This window comes from Corvus moneduloides, chromosome 4 (assembly GCF_009650955.1).
Source record: "Corvus moneduloides isolate bCorMon1 chromosome 4, bCorMon1.pri, whole genome shotgun sequence".
Lineage (NCBI taxonomy): Eukaryota > Metazoa > Chordata > Aves > Passeriformes > Corvidae > Corvus > Corvus moneduloides.
This window is the reverse complement of record NC_045479.1, coordinates 331411-347654: the sequence shown is the minus strand read 5'-3', so window position 1 is coordinate 347654 and position 16244 is coordinate 331411.

Genomic DNA, 16244 nt, shown 5'->3' with positions numbered 1-16244 from the left:
AGAACCTATCAGCTGGCCAGTTTGAATATGGACAATTCTCTAAGCCACTTAAAGTTGTGACCACCTCTGTGATCCACATTTAAGAATAGGCAAACTCCCCCTCCAAGCTCTCTCTCGTTTCCGGCGCTGGGACAGGTGGCTGCGGGCCCCGTGCGGGGGCCAGTGGGCCCAGCCAGGCCCTGCTTGGGCCAGGCCGGGCCGGGCCACGGCCATCCTGGAGTCGATGGACCTGTTCCAGCCGTGGAACCCCCCCCACTGCCTTGCCGTGGGCAGCCGGAGCGGCTCGGCTCTCCCCCCTCTCCACTTCGATAAGAAAAATTCAACATTCCAGCTGCAAAGCTGCAAGGCTGAGGTGAGATTAACCCTTTTAGTGCTGTGAAGAGCTGAAAACCTGAGGGAAGAGAAACAGGAGATGCTTAAAGCTGAAAGTCTGTTGTGAAGCTATGATATATCAGAGTATCCTGTTGTAATTTCATGAAGATATGGGGGGTGGAGTGTTCAACTCGTAAGCAAAAGCACCTGCACTGAGATAGGCAGATGCTGACGCAGCTGTAATTTCATGAGAAGTTTGGACAGGAAGAGATGAACCAGATGAGGACTTTTGCTCCAAACGGGAAAGGAGAAAACCTCAGTCCCTAGAGATGCTCCCAGAGATAGTCCTAAAGATGAAGATGATGAAGACCCTTTGCTCCCAGGGAAGGAGAAGGGCCTCTGTTTTTGTTTCTGAATGGCTCAACCTTAAAATTGTACCCCAAAAAACTTCAAGAGTGGACCCTCGAAAGCAGTTGCAGGAAAAGCTGCAAGTTGGGGGAAAGGACTCACACGCAGGCAGAGAAACTCCTCTTCCTAAATGGACTGAACAATATTTGGAAGTGGGCGGCTGTCTCATTGTGATAATGTTTTCATAGCATGAGCAAGAAGAGACTTCTCTTTCTAAATGGACTGAACAAGGTTATTATGGAAATGGTAAACAGACTGAACATCTTAAGGGTTGTCTTTTTACATTGTCAGTGGGAGAAGGGAGGAAGGTGGGGGGAGGAGGAGAGTTCTGAAGGTGGTATAATATTTTTTTTTCTTCTTTTAGGTCTGTTAATAAACTTCTTTATATTCTTTCAAGTTTGGTGCCTGTTTTGCATTTCTCCTAATTCTTATCTCACAGAAGATAAACAGTAATGAGTATTTTGGACCAAACCACTACAGTGCGTGACGTCCATTTGCCAAAGTTCGAGGGCTTTCAGACCCTTGGGGTTAACTCCCACACCCAACCCCAGGCCGTGATGGCTACAGCGGGGACAAGCCCGCACTATGCCTTTCACTTCTATCAGCGGGATCTTAAACTGTCTCTGAAGGGATTTTGCATTTTGGTGGAACAAATCATGGCTACATCTGGCTTGCTCAAAAGTGTTCGCAGGCAGGAGATGCACTATGGGGGCACAGGTCACCGCCTCATCTGCACGGGCATTGCCCTCTCCCAGCCCAATGTTCCACTGGTGGCTTCGAACGTGCAGGATACAGTAGGGGTGTGTCCGTTGTTGCAGGGTGTGCCGCAATGTAATAAGCAGTCTGCCCAGATGTTCGTTGTTGGTATGCCAGATTTCTGCATCATAGATCCCTTAGGCTACTCCAATGACATATAGGGAATCACTGACTACATTCACCGGTTCCTTCGACCACTGTTGTAAGGCCCATATCACGGCGCGCAGTTCGACTGTTTGCAAGCTGTCAGCTGGTTCTCCCGCTATGATATGAGTCTTCCAGTGGTCATTGTCTTTCCACACACAGGTGGCCTGCTTCATCTTCCTCCCCGCATCCGTGAACACTGTGCACCCTAGTACTGGCCGATCTACATTCAGCGGGCGGTCCAGCCACTCATAGCGCCCCAGCAACTGCGCCAGCCTTCCCTGTGGGCGCTTGTTATGGACCACGCCGGTGAATCCGAGCAGAGCTTCTTGCAGTGCCTCTGCATCCACTGCAAGTCCACTGTCTGGACTGGTATACTGATGTCCTCTGCCTCCCTGCCGTCCAACTCCACCACTCAGTCGTGACTCTTTTGGATTAAAAGCGCCACCATCTCTACCCTGGACTGCAGTCTGAAGCATGGCTGAGTCGGTGGGAAGATCCATTCGAGAATCCGGATGTCCTCCCCCTTTTTCTTTTGCCATTGATGGATGATGGCATGTGAACCTGCTGCACTGATCAGGGTGATGAGGATGGCGAGTGGGACTCCTTCTTCTCTGCGCGATACCCATGTGTGCCGCAGCTTATCTGCGACCTTGGCGAGAGCTGCTGCTTGGTCCGGGGAGCATTCTCGACGTTCGGTAGCGTTCGTCCTGTGCAGCCATGGTAGGAATGGGGCGAGGTCGGCGTTCGTGATTCCCGCGACTCCATGGACCCATTATAGATCTCCTAGCAGCCGTTGCGTATCATGGAGTGTGGAGATTTCTGTGTGTAGCTCGATCTTTTGGGGCCTAATTTGCGAGTCTGATATGAGCCAGCCCAGGTATTTCCATGGTGCAGTCCGCTGGATCTTCTGGAGGGAGATCTCTAATCCAGTCTCATGCAGGTGTTCTCTGACCCATTGCCTCTCTTTATCTGGGAACTCTGTAGCAGTAACTATCAGGATGTCATCCATGTAATGGTAGATGCTTCTGTGTAGCGTCGTTGAATCGGACGTAGTGCCCAGCCAACATATAGCTGACACAGCGTGGGAGAATTTTTCATTTCCTGGGGTAGGACAACCACTCGTAGCACTTAGTAGGCTCACTGCAATTCTCTGTGGGCACTGTAAAGGCAAAACGTTCTGTGTCCTTTAGATGCAGTGGGATTGTAAAAAACCAGTCTTTTAAGTCAATTACAGTGATTTGCCATCCTGCTGGGATCATTGTAGGAGCTGGTAGCCCAGGTTGCAGTGCCCTCATAGCTTGCATGTACACATTCACTTGTCGAAGGTCATGAAGGAGGTGCCATTTTCCTGACTTCTTTGGGATCACAAAGATGGGGGTGTTCCATGGGCTGACCGATGGCTTGATGTGTCCTGCCGCTAGCTGTTCTGCAACAAGTTGTTCTACTATCTTCAGCCTTTTGTCTGTTACCGGCCACTGCTCGACCCAGACAGCGTCATCTGTTAACCAGGTGAGAGCCTGTATGGGCAGCGGCCATCAGCATAAATGCCGGTCTGTGGTGAGCACAAGGCCTAGCTGCGCAAGGATGTCACGTCTGATCAGGCCTTACAGGGTCTGAGGCAGATGCATAACATAGGGGCGACACACAATGGTTTGATTGTCCTCAAATTCTAAGGTAATTGGGGTTGCACTTACTTCGGGGATTTGTGTTCCTCCCACCCCTACCAGCATGGCTGCTGGTTTTTCCAGTCCCCAACCAGGTGGCCATACCGCCTGGTTAATGATGGTAACATCAGCCCCTGTGTCGAAAAGCGGCTGTATTTTGGTGGCTTCTGCCCCCCTTCACAGGATCGCTTGCCGCTGAGGTCTCTGGGCCAGGTTCAATGTCCAAAACACGTCGAACCCAGAGGACCCAAAAGCATGGTCTCCGTGGACACTGTTGTTGCTGGTTCCCCTGTTGGCCATTAGGGGAATGGGAATGATTTGGGCAATGCGACTGCCCTGCAGGATAGTCACGGGCTGTTGCAGCGCGTAGGCCATGATCTTAATTTCACCAGTGTAGTCGGCGTCGATGATGCCAGGGAGCACCACTAGTCCCTGCCGGCTGGTTGATGACCACCACACGAGTAGGCCGCCCAGACGAGGGCCGTCTGATGACAGGGGGCCCTTGGCTGTGGTCGGGATCAGGGTGACCTGGCGGTCCGTCAGCGTGACTTCTATTGAGGCTACCACGTCCACTCCGAGGCTCCCCCGGGTGGTTGGCTGGTTCTGGTGAAGGAAACCACTGGGGTTGCACTCGACTCGTGGCTCTTTGGGGCGCTCATTTGTGTCCTGGCACGAGACCCCACCACGCTGCGCTGGCCATTTCCCGCATAGCGGCATGCTATGGTGGCATGGTTGCCAGAATTGCAGTTATGGCACCACACTGTTTTCTGGCAAGCACGCCTCATGTGCCCCTCTTCACCGCATCGGAAACAGGCTACTCTGCCTGTCTGGGGACCAGGAGGTGGGCCAGCGGCCTTCACCCCCTTTTTTCTTTGCACTCTTTTGGTCAGTACTGTGGCAATGACTTGTCCCTGCTTTTGCAGGACATTCTGCAGCGTTGCAGTAAATGCAGCTGTTTGAGATGACTGCTCCACACAGCTAGCACGCACAAGCGTCTCGTCTACTCCTGCTCCCTGGGGCAGCATGGCAAGAATTGTCTTAGTTTGCTTGTTAGCATTTTCAAAGGCAAGGGTCCGGAACATTTGCTCTTGGAGCTCTTCAGAGAGCTCAGTTGCGTCCTTCAAGGCTGCTGACAGACGGTCAATGAACTGACCATATGGCTCTGACAAGCCCCTGTTGGACTGCTGCATACGGAGGTGACTTCTTCTTTTCGGGTACTGCCAACAAGGCTTTGTGGGCAAGTCTGTGACAACTGATGAACGATTGTGGGCATGGTCAGCTGCGTCACCGTCGCTCCATAAGCCCCGCTTCCAGTTAGCATGTCAGCTTGGATCGCATGCAGTGGGTCTTGCGTATCACCTTGGTGTTTGCTAGCTTCTTCTTGTGCTAGCCTCTTCCACATTCACTCCCAGAGCAGGAACTGTGAAGGGGTTAACAACAATTGTGCGATGCTGATGCAATCATTAGGACACAGGACATCTGCTGTAAAGGTAACTGCAGGATGCTCCGTGCAGCTTCGGACCGTAGGCCATGCGTGGTGACCGTTTGCTTTGCTTGCTACAAGAGCTTCCAGTCATGGGGTTCCCACTTTGCAGCGTCCCCTTGTATCAGTACAGGGCAGGCGAGGGCATCTACGGCGTGCCAGTCACCTTCAATGATAGTGTCACGGATAACTCCATTCCATCTCCTTTGCAATGGGTCAGTCCTCACCGTCGGGGCTGATGGAGGCGATGGCTGCACCTCCCCTCGCGGGAAGGGAGGGATTGTAGGCACTGCGCCCGGTTCTCTCGATGGGAATGGAGGAGTTCTGGTGGCTATCTTGACTGGTGGGTCCACGGGATGCCACGGTACTGGTGGTGCGGTTTCGCAAGCCTTAGACTCCAGCGCATCCTGACCCGTAGACAATTCAGCAAGCTTCTTGATTACTTCATGCATCATCTCTCAGTGGTTCTCCTCCTCTTGGGGCTGACCCCCAGCAGCCCTGGCTGGCTCTGTCTCTGCAGGCGACAAAGCCATAGAGGCTGCTTTGCCGTCGGATGATGATCCGCTGTCTGGCAGAGGGGGGTTGCGCGCTGCCGCTTTCAGCTGGGAGATAGGACTGCTCGTTTCTCCTCTGCTCGCCTGCGCCCCGCCCCCAGGGTCAGGAGCCTGCACTTCCGCCTTTTTTCCCTCAGACTTCAGAGGGGTAACTTCCTTCCCCACCAGGTCCAGCAGCTCCCACAGCGAGTGAGCAGGTGGTGCTGTTCCCCTCATCGGTCTACCCGCGGTCAGCCCAAAGAATCGTGCAATCCTGGACTCCGCCCTGGTCTCTGGCCATCGCTCCATAACACCCCCGTCTGTTTCCTTCCCAGAGCCACAACCCGCCAGGGCTTCCATGGCCGCCATGGCCACCTTCCTCTCTGCTTTCATTTCTGCAAGGGTGTTAGTCATGGCTCTCCAAGTTAATCCGAGAGCTTTAGCTTCTTTACGTTCCTTTCCACCCTCAGTTGTGGACAGCCACAGTTTGCTCCCAACTTCCCACCACGCTTCAGTTGAAAACAAAAGCGAAGTGTATTTCAAAAATCCTTGTTCCCGGGCCCACGTAACGAGGGCATAAAGATCTCGATCTCTTACAGTCTCGCCTCTCTTAGAGAGGATACTGGCTAGGAGGCAAGTTCCTGTCTCGTACTCCGTATCTTCTTACTTGCGGGTGCTTGCTCAGCTGCGTGAGCTACGGTCTCTGGCTTCACTCGGCTTTGAGACCTCCCGCTCCGGCTCCCCAGGCTCCAACACCGATGCGATGATTCGGAGTCTTGCCGCATTCAAGTGAAACTGCATTTAAGTGAAAAACACACTGCATTTAAGCGAAACCGCATTTAAGCAAAAACCACACCGCATTTAAGCAAAAAAATCACTCGGGTCCCTGCTCGGGTGCCAGGTTTTGTGGGGAGGGGGGTTCTGAGTGCAGGGGAGCCAGCCAGAGTAATGACACAAACACTGATACGATTTGAGCATCGTTCTCTGCTTTATTGTTTACTTACACTAACTTATATCTATTTTGCAAAGATTCATGCCCTATTCCCACAGGACAGCCTCTAAGCAGTGAGGGAGCCGACCAGTGTATAACTTTTCCAAGGATTTTCAAGGCTGCCTGCTGCCAGGTGTCTTCCAGGCCTGCCTGAAGCCTGAGGCCAGTTCAGGGGTTTTTCCACAGTAACCCTGGGTTGGCCAGACTGTCCTGGGGTATCATACACCCCTGTTCCACAAGGAATCCCTCTACACCCAGGTGTTTGAGAAGTCAGGTGCATAAACCCTTCATGGTGTGAGAGCAAGCCAGGCTCCTGCTCCTCATTGTACAAACAAGTGTTACCCACCAGGTAACATTTCCCATGAGTGACACCTCCAGTGTTTCACAAAATGGCTTAGTGGCATTTCTCCATTTCATAGCTAAGTTAACTGAGATGGAGAGAGAAGAATCAATGTGCCAAGGATGTATTGGGGGCTGGGGGAGAAGCTAGTAGGATAATGCATTGTTACGGCAATCCTGAGCTCCTTCTTGCTCCTAGGACTTCATGCTCTATCAATTTACATGGATTTGGTTTTGTACTGAGAAGATCTGTCTTCCCAAGTACTGGGATCTAGCCTGATCTGCTCCTCCTAACCCATGTTCTGGTGACTTCCTGGCAGGAAATAATGAACTTAATTATATATAGGGAGACACAGTGTCTTGGTTTAAAAGACAGGTGTCTTGCCAAGGAAGGCGGGAACCTTCCTGAGATGGAAAATATGACCCCCTTCCCTCCAAATTATTATAATTTTGAAATTATGGCACTTTCAGGCAAACTTGTAAGAAAATTAATACCAGTTCTTTACTAATATATATATATAACAAGACAAACAAACAACAACACCAGCAGCAACAACAACAAAACCAGAAACCCAGTGACAGCCCTCTCTCAGCCACAGGCACTTTCCCCTCGGGTGCAGTTCCGCTCACAGCCGGCAGGGGCATTGGTGGCTCCTGGCTGGGCAGGGCGGGTGCGATGGTTCCCCCACAGCTGCAGGGGGCACTGTGGCACCAGCTTGGTCACCTCTCTGCATATGGTGATGGCGGCTTGGGCAGCAGGAGAGAGAGAGAAAAGGGGCTCCCCTTGCAAAATTCATGGGGAGCAGCTGGTCTCACTGCCACTCTGGGTGGCCAGCAGGGCTGTAGTATCAACCTCGGAGCAGCAGGCTGGAACAGCAGAGGTGAGCACACCTGGGGTGGCAAACAAAGTGTAGCAAAAACCCTGAAGTGGTGGTAGGAACAGCAGGAGTCTGGGCAGACACCAGGTGTCAAGTTAAAGTGTAGCAAAAAAACCTGAATCAGCAGCAGAAAACAGCAGGGCTGGGCAGTGGCAGCCAGGCTCCCACAAACAGCTGGAAGACATTCTCTTCAGAGAGTGGGAGGGGGTCGGGGTCCCGGGCTTCCCTCTAGGCACCCAAGATGGTGAGGGCCCCTCCTAATAAGGTTGGGGGTAGAAAAGGTCTCAGTTCAATGACTGCTGTTGCAAGCAGAAGCTCACCCTTGGTAAGGAGAAGCAGTGAAGGGAAAAACTCTGCAGTGGCAGTGAATCTTCTGGGCAGCAGCAGTCTGGCACCAAAACCACAAAACTGTCTCCACTCCGATCCCGAGAGCTAGAGAGGACTAAGCCCAGCCTGTGAGGAGCCAATTCAGTTTTCTTATGCCTCAACAATGGTTGTCAGAGGCATGTGGAGGAGGGGTGCACATGTGCCAGGTGCAGGAGGCGACTAGAAGAAGCCTTGTCTCTGGGAGGACTTCCCCTGGCAACACCTCCCATGAGGCAGGCAGTAGGAGACACTGTGGAGGGGCTTCTAAAATCAGGTCGCGAAAAGGTCTCCACCAGTGGGCGGCACAGGAAGGTTGGACTGGACCAATGGTTCCCTGTTAGCGGGCAGACTCTGGGAGGGGTCAGGGGCATATAAAAACCGACTGCGTTGCTGCTCGCTGGGGTTCAGTACTGTTTGCTACTCCCGCTCGCTCCCTCCCTCCCTCCTTTGCCCTCCCCCCAGCCCGCCTTCTGGCCCTCCTGTCCTTCCTGGCTCGCCCTCGCACCTGTCCTGCCTTCCTGTGTCCCTGACCGCCGCCTTGCCCTGTGTCCTTGCCTGGGCTGCCTGCTTGCTTCCCTGCTGTCCCGATCCAGCCATCACTGCCCACCCTGCCACCCCAATCCAGCCGGTCGCCGCGACCCTCTACAGGGTCCCGGTCCTCCCATCCAAGCGCCCACTCACTGCATGTCTGGTGCCGTCACTGTGGGAGCTGCACCTGTGGAGCCGTACCCCTCCGGGAGCCGCTCAGGCTCGGTCAGACCCAGCCCGTCCACAGGCAGGCAGCATGCACACCCCCCACCACCTGGACAGTTGACAGCACTGCCCTGACTCGTTGGTGGTAACGCCCTCTTACTCTCTATCCTCTCTCTCCTCTCCCCTATTCCATTTCCAGTTCCCTTTCTTCTTTTCTGTCTCTTCTAGCCGTCTTTTGCTCGGGCAACTCCTTTTCTTTTTCCTTTCTGTTATCAATAAACAGTTCTAAGATACAATGTTTGCCTCATTTGGCTTAATTTCGTTCCTAACCATCCATTTTTAAAAGAACTCCTCGTGGTTCCCCACAGTGGAACGCGACACAGCCCCTGACCCCCAGCCAAGTCTCACTGTATTTTTGCACTTTCCGAGAGAAAACCCCTCCAGCTACCAAGCTAACTCCCCAGCTAAGAGACTACAGCCAACTGCACCCCTTCCCCCTCCTGGCCACATCTCTTGTCTCTCTTAAGTATCCATCATTCCCATTTCTTAGGCAACAAATGGAAGAAAAATTTACTGAGGGAAAGGAAAAATCCTAGCCTCCAACACATTGCTTTTTACAGTCACCTGTCCTACAAATAAACTGACATTATTTTAATAATGTAATGAGAGTGGCATAAAATTCAATGAAGTTGTTGTTTACTTCCTTGGAAGAAAGGTTTATTATGATTTGTCTGAACTCACCATAGAGTTTAGACTTTAAAAAACCCAAGCAGGCCCCTCTGAAGAAAAAGGGGTTTGTACTACAGCAACTAAATCAATGTCCAAACTAAATGGGAGTGTGAAAATAGCCTGGACAGAAATTTGCTCAGATCTCAGCGCAAGCAGTAATTCAAAAATATGTGCATTGATTTAACCTGATATTCAAAAAACAGTAACATTGTCTCATTTAATTTAATGAACCACAAAGTCCTTAGTTTCTGCAATTAAAAAGGTGTATGGGACAAGCAGCTGATCTCTCAAGCACCCTGGCTGTACTTTAGAGACAGATTTGACAGGAAATGATGTGAGACTTCTCAAAGCAGTTGCCCAAGCCATTAGGAAGTCTGACAGCAGAGGCCGGGAGTGATTAATGACTTTGGTGGGTTAAGCATAGATTGGTTTGATATCAAACAGCTGCTCTGGGGAAGATACCAACAGTGTGTCATTAATTTCTTTGCAGCTCATTCTATTACAAACTTGCCCAGCCAACTGGTTTCAAATACCTTCTGCAAAGTCAATCTGTGTGCTGGATCCTGTCAGTGTAGTCCGTTTGCTTTCTTTGAAGCCCTCTGTGAGTATTTTTGACAGAATTTAAGGGCACAGTTCAAGCCCAGTCCACGAAACATCAATGTAGATGCTATAGCACAATGTAGACCTTCTAAGGAAATAGGAGATACCTACCTGTGGTGGTGGAATACAAGAATGTTAAGGTTTAGGTAAAAAGGATATTGCAACTGGGCAAATCCAAAAGAAGGTGCATGGTTTTGGTGCCTTGTTTGGTTAGAAGTTTGTTCAAGATAACCAGTGTCACATGTTCTGTAGCGATTGAGACATGGACTCAGACTGGCAGGGAATCTGAATCGTTTATTCAAATAAATGAGCTGGTTTTATACACTTCCAAGGCACAGTATTTCCTTACATGGTAATTCTCACTATGTGACCTATCCCGTGTTGCCACGTCAGCAACACACTTTCTAAATGTCCTTCCATGGGGTGATCATGCGCTGTTCACCCGTCCGTCAGCTCCCGGCAGGCTCCTTTCCATAGGGGTCTGCCATGTGACACCTCCTCCTCCCAGGGTCTGGTGGAGACGAGCCTCTGTGTGCCAACATGTGCTTCTTTGTGCCACCATGTGCCTCTGAAGGCACATCCCACAGCCCATAACCCAATTCTATCTTATCTCTCCCCACAATGTTCTGTAAGAGCTTTAAGGAAATCAGAGAAATACTTTGTGAGAAATTTAAAAGATGGCGCTTAATAAGGAAAAGAGTTTGAGTGTTGCTCTTCCTTTATGGAGTACTTGTCCATGGAATAACGCAGGAGCAGTTTTTTCCACTGTCTGCCCAGGTTTCATCTGGGATAGAGTTGTCAGTGGGATGGGGCACTGAATGAGTGGCTGTGTGGTACTCGCTGTGTTGTGATGCTACTGGAGAAGGAAAAAAGTATACACTCCAATGAAAACCGCAGATATTTTTGGCTGGCTAGACACAGATTTAATTCATGTGATTTGCTTGAATGTATAATTATGATATTAATTTTCCTCATGTTTCCTAAATACAAATGCAAGTGCAGAAACAGAAGACTGAATTGACAGCCAATGAAATGCAGTTAACGCCAGAAAATATCTCAAACTAAAGTAATTTGTAGATTATGAGAATGGGTGGGAGTGAAGCATCAAGAGAAAAGGAAAATATGATATAGGGAGATGACAAGAAATCAAATGAAATACAAATTTTACTTTTATGCATTTTACTATCTATCCTTACTTTTCCGCTAAGAAAATCTCATATTATATTAGCTCTGACTACCTTAATGACAGGGAATTAAAATATTTTTGACTGTTCTCTTGCATCATGTCCAAAAAACCTCTTCAGTTGCCAAAATGAGGGGACTAAGGCACCTGAAGCCTCAGAACAGTCAGAATTATTGAAAAAAATGCAGTCATTCAAAGGATAGAAGCGTGTATGGCTGGAACGAAGAGGGGAAACACCCAAGTGCTGATACAACTTCTGAGTAGTGACATCTGAGCTGTAAATCTTCAAACATCTAGAACAGACTGGAAAATTATGATTTTTGGGATTAAGGAAACTTCTGAAAATTAACTTAGACTTAGATGGATGAGGCAGTAAAATACTCACAAAATCTATTTTCTTCCTTAGCTTTCCAGTTTATCAAGGGAGGGGATTCTGCCCCTTTGCTGCCCACTGGTGAGACCTCACCTGCAGAGCTGCATCCAACCGTGGAGTCCCAGCACAGGAAGGACATGGAGCTGCTGGACCAAGTGCAGAGGAGGGACACCAATGTGATCAGAGGGCTGGAACAGCTCTGCTGTGAGAATTAGGATTGTTCAGCCTGGAGAAGAGGCGGCTTCAGGGTGACCTAATTGTGGCCTTCCAATACCTGAAGGGAGCCTACAAGACGGAGAGGGACTATTTACAAGGGCCTGGAGTAACAGGACGAGGAGGAATGGCTTCAAACTGACAGAGAGTAAGTTTAGACTACATATTGGGAAGAAATTCTTCCCTGTCAGGATGGTGAGGCCCTGGCACAGGTTGCCCAGAGAAGCTGTGGCTGCCCCATCCCTGGAATTGGATGGGGCTCTGAGCAACCTGATGTAGTGGAAGGTGTCCCTGCCCATGGCAGGGGGGTTGGAACTGGATGATGTTAAAGGTCTCTTACAGCCCAAGCTTTTCTGTGATTTTATCAAATATATTTGTGCTATTTCTGGATGTACAATCATGAACCTAAATGAGCAGTGCAAACATATTTGTGCTGTGGGAATTCCTACCTAAAGATGTAAACATGTGCATCTGATTTCATGGGGTTTTAACTGTTGAAAAATTCTAGTTAATGCTTGGAGGTAACCCAGCAAAAAGTCAAGGGGCACAACTGGATGGCTTGCAGAGAAACAAGGACAAAACCTGCTGCTCCTGAAAACCAGGTTACAGAATTGAAGACATTGGAAATCAAACTCTGGTCTGATACAGAGGTAACACAGAAGCCAATAAAACAGCAAGTCACTGATATCATGGCAATTATGTTATTTTTGAAATATTTTAACTTATATTTGGGTTAATTCCTATCCTATGAGAAAATTAGTGAAGTGAATCGGTTAGGACACTGCTGTACAGTGCTCAAATGCTCCTAAGTTAACAATCAGGGGGAAGAAAATCTTAACAGACACAATGAAAATCAACTTAAAAAGCTCCCCATTTTTTTTCCATACTGTGACAAATGTTTTAATTCCCTGTGAAATTAGGTAATACACTTGGTAGAAGTTGGTCTAAAAGATCCTTTTTTTATTAGAAGGGATGATGGGTAGTCAGCTCAGAAATGTCTTGCTGAGTTTCTCTAGGTTTAATATACGATCTTCATATGGTTTTATAAGAGTATTTTTGAGCAACTGAACCCTTTGAGTTGTGAGTAATTAACCCCTCTGGAAATCTGACTCCTGAGGGCATCTCATGTTGAATAATTATAAAATGAATCACTGGAATTAGGCATGGGAATATTTTGAACTCATCACCCAAAAATTTGGAGACACTGTTTGGACATACACTGACTGAAAACCCAAGGGATCTGCTCCTGCAATCTGTGTCATGCAGGAAAAAAACCCAGTATTTGAATTAATCTAGATGGCAAGAACAGCAAAGGCTATAGCTAAATCCTAGGGCTGAAATTTTGCCTGACTGTAGCTCTTATCCATGCTCCAAACCTAGCAATCATAAAGCTTCTGACCCCAGTGACAGAACATCCTTTGTTACATGAGTTCTGTGCTGATGAAGAGCATCACTTGCAGATTTACCCAGCTGTCCTTCCACATTCATTTCCTCTTCAGCCTCTATTACCAAACTTATCCTTGTAAAACTACAAACAGATGCCAACAAAGCTCCCAAATTTCTATCTCAGGAGTTATCTGCTTATTCAGCATTTAGAGTTTGGAAAATCTGTGGAAGGAAAAGAAATGCAAGATGTTTGATGTTTGTAATTATTGTAACTGCAAAACACAGCACAGTATTTGTTCCAGTAATAGGTCTCAGCAGCAACAGAGTGCCTGTCTTCCAGGTCTCAGCTGTGGGAAGTATTTTGACAGCTCAGTCCACAGTGTGGAACTACATGTGGGCAGAGTTGTGTTTTCTTTTTGCTGCTGAAGAGACTTTCAAGTTTGCCACAAATCCTGGGCATGTGAGCACATTTTCCTACTAAAATACATCCTTACACTCTTCCTCCCTTCCGAGGGAGGGAAGTTGATATCCACATTGGTGTTTACTAGTATCACCCTCTGGAAATGCTTCCTCTGCTCCTGGTGGGACACCACAATATCAGTTATGGCTTCCTGTCACAGAGTTGTGACAGCTAGGACTGTAAGATAAAATTTGACTCTGAGCCTGGAGCCAGCGAGCCTCCCCCACACCCTTCCACTGCTCTGGCCCCTATGGATGTAGGCACTGAGCTTGCCTTAGGCCTTTCCAGGGGCACATTCCACCCTTTTCTGGCATCAGCTGCTATAAATCATGACCCCTGGAATGGGGAGAGCACCCTAGCAGCCCATCATGTTGCAATGAAACCTCCCTGACAGTCATTTCCCCTTTTGTTTGGGAAGAGAAAGTAGGTGATGATGTGGGCTGACATCCCACACAGGCACCACTCAACCATCACTGCAGGATGTGTGAGACCTCCAGTTTACGTTCATGAACTAGAAACAGAAGCCGAATCTAAACCCAGTTCAAACCTAGAAGAAGTTGAAGGCAAGCATCTGGAGAATCCAGGGTCAGCTTAGAGAAATCCACCCTCCATCTTGCAAATCACGGGCTCTCTGTTCACCTAGAGTGACAGGCTCCTTCTTTTTTATACTCTGTAGAGTCCAGGCAGCTTCAGTTTGAGTATTCACAGATAATGTTTTAATTTCCACTTCCCTTTCTGAAGACAACTCTAGAAAGAGATATCCATCTCTTTATTTTTCTCTCAATTTGTGATTACAGTGATTAAAAAAATAGCTTTCACCACATTTTACAGCTTCCTCATCTCACATGAAGAAGCTCAGTGGTTTCATGTAGTTTGGTTAAATGGCCATTTTAAAGCTGTTTCAAAGCACTGTATAGCACTTTACTATGCATTTTTTCCCAACTTTTTTTCAGGAATATCATGTCTGTTTGAATCTTCAAGTCCGCAAAAGTCATCATACTATGCAAGTAAGGACTTTATTTTAATAACTGATTTTTGAATGGCACTCAATAATGTGTTATCTCAATTCAGACTGTGTATTGTACACAGTGTGTATTGTACACACTGTTGACCCTTCCAGTTCAGCAGAAAGCATGTTAATAATGATAGAATTACACCTGCTTCCAGGTGACTGATTATTTGCACATCAAAGATTTTGTTCTTTGCTCCATTTCTGATACACTGGCAATTTTCTGTTACTCTCTCAAAAAATTATTCTTTGTGCAACAGTGTTAAAATATAATGAACTTATGATGTCAAATTTCCCTCAAAGTGAATAGACAGGTTCAAAAGTTTGTTGAGTCTCCAAATAAAATAGCTTTGTTGATATTTATCTTTGCAAACAGTTTATGTTATCTATTAGACTCTGTCCCACCAGCTGGATGATTTAATGACTTGTGAAACTTCCCTTCTACATGACGGACATCACAGTGTGACATTTGTAAGACAAAGCCATCCATCTCCTGGGTCCCTTCTCAAGAGAGAAAACTTGTATTTCCCTGTCTTTCAAATGGTTTACAGGACTGTCTCGGTTTTGAAAGACAGGTGCCTGCTAAGGAAGGCAGAGGCCCCCCTTGAAGTGGCAGATATAACCCCTTTTCCCTCCAAGTTATTATATTTTGAAATCAAGAGCCTTTAGGCGAAGATGTGGGAAATAGGAATAACAGTTCTTTACTATATATATATATATGTATATAACCAGTCAAACAAAACAACAACAACTATGGCAGTAACAGCAATCACAAACCCAGTGCCAGCCTTCTCGGCTGTCAGGCCCTTTCCCCTCGGGTGCAGTTCCGCTCGCAGCCGGCAGGGGCGCTGGCGGCTCCCGGTGAGCAGGGCAGGTGCGATGGTTCCCCCGCGGCTGCAGGGGGCGCTCCGGAGCGAGCTCGGGACACACGCGGCACCGGTGCCCTGGGATCCCGGGAAGGGATGGGACAAAGGCTTCACAAACCCCTGGGCAGCCGATCCCGGACTCTCAGGAACAGCAGGCTGGAACGGCAGGGACGAGCACAAATCCCGGGTGGCAGACGAGATGTATCCAGATGGGAAAAACCCACGGAGGCCCAGGCAGGCAGGGCGAGCAGGGCTACAGCGTAGCGAAAGCTCGAAGCAGCAGCGGAGCAGGGCAGCCACAGCTCGGTCTCCAGCAGGGCAGGGAAAGCGGCTTTTGGGGTCCCGGCGTTGTTTCCAGCGGGAAGAAAGAACGGCCAAAAAGAAAGAAGCAGCAGCTCCTTTCTCTGCAGCTTCTCTCTCCGGACGCTCAGAGCGAACTGACCCCACACCCAGGTGTAGACAAAGGAGTAGCCAGGTCCGCCCCACTCCCCTTTTGTCTTTCTTAAGTACAGCTGTTTGTCCCCTAGCAACATGCATATGGGAGAAAATTCCTTTAACAGAGAAAAAAACAGACTAAACTAAAACCCCAACATTATCCACCCCGAATTTTTTCCCATACTAACATGTTACATGAAACTTAACTTTTTTAACCATATAAATCTATGCATTACCCAAATTATATACAAATATACATGCTGATACTGATACAAGTACAGAGCCATGGGTAGTTCACCCTAAAACAAGGTCCCCTTGAGGTAAGCATCGGGTCTCTCCATCCTTTTGCATCACCCACCAGGTGCAACCTGGTCCCTGAGCAAAAACAACCCCACGGATGGGTTTGTCTTTGCTCAAGGC